The following is an 879-nucleotide window of genomic DNA, read 5'->3' as shown; positions in this document are numbered from 1 at the left end:
CTGCCAGCACCCGGAAGATCTCAAGCCAAGACAGGGTTGGACATACAGAGGCGCAAAGGTATGTCATGTTAAATTGAAACGATTGGGCCAGATTTCACCCCTTCGCAGCATAACTGAAGTGGTGTGGGTATTGATTTGTTTTTGTTGTCAGGCTAAATCTCAGTTTTATCACAGCTTTTACTTCCCGCATTAAAAGTGATTCGTTTATGGAATGTGAACTAATTACACTCACCAATAGTGCAGCAAAACGTGGAAATGACATGGCTAATCCTATAAAACGATTTTTCGACATCATAATCTACTACAGTGTTGGGAAACGATTGGGTATACGTTGAGAGTGAAGGCAAACCAAAAAGTAAGACAACAAATATTTCGCGACTGATAAATTCGAGCCAAGGAACTTCGTGCTCTGAACTGAATTCGATATAGTATGATTATCTTACCTCATCAGAATCCTTGCTGTTACAATCCATGCCTCAACAATGGAAAGTGTCTTTTGGGATACACTGAGAAGAACTATGCCTGCGAGTGTCCACAGGGATTTACAGGAGAAAACTGCGAAAACGGTAAGGACAGGCTAATGTCATCACCTTTTTTGGCTGCTTTCCTAAGAACGTACTTCGTTTAAGTGTGGCAGCTACTAAGTTGAAGAAGGAAAGAGAAAGTTCTGCGAAAGCAGAAATGATTTTAAAAATGGACGTTCATGTTCAAGAGCAAAAGCAGTTGTGTTCCTCGCTTTTAGCCGTATTGGAAATTAAATAGCCTGAGTTCATTTCGACCTTCGCTTTTTTGGCCAAAGGTTGGTCAGAAGTATCAGTCCGATATAAAATAGGATGGTACTTCTTTCACTGTCCTAGCCACATTCAAACTCTAAGTCAT

This window comes from Montipora capricornis, chromosome 10 (assembly GCF_036669925.1).
Source record: "Montipora capricornis isolate CH-2021 chromosome 10, ASM3666992v2, whole genome shotgun sequence".
Classification (NCBI taxonomy): Eukaryota; Metazoa; Cnidaria; class Anthozoa; order Scleractinia; family Acroporidae; genus Montipora; species Montipora capricornis.
Note: the sequence above shows the minus strand (reverse complement) of the source record.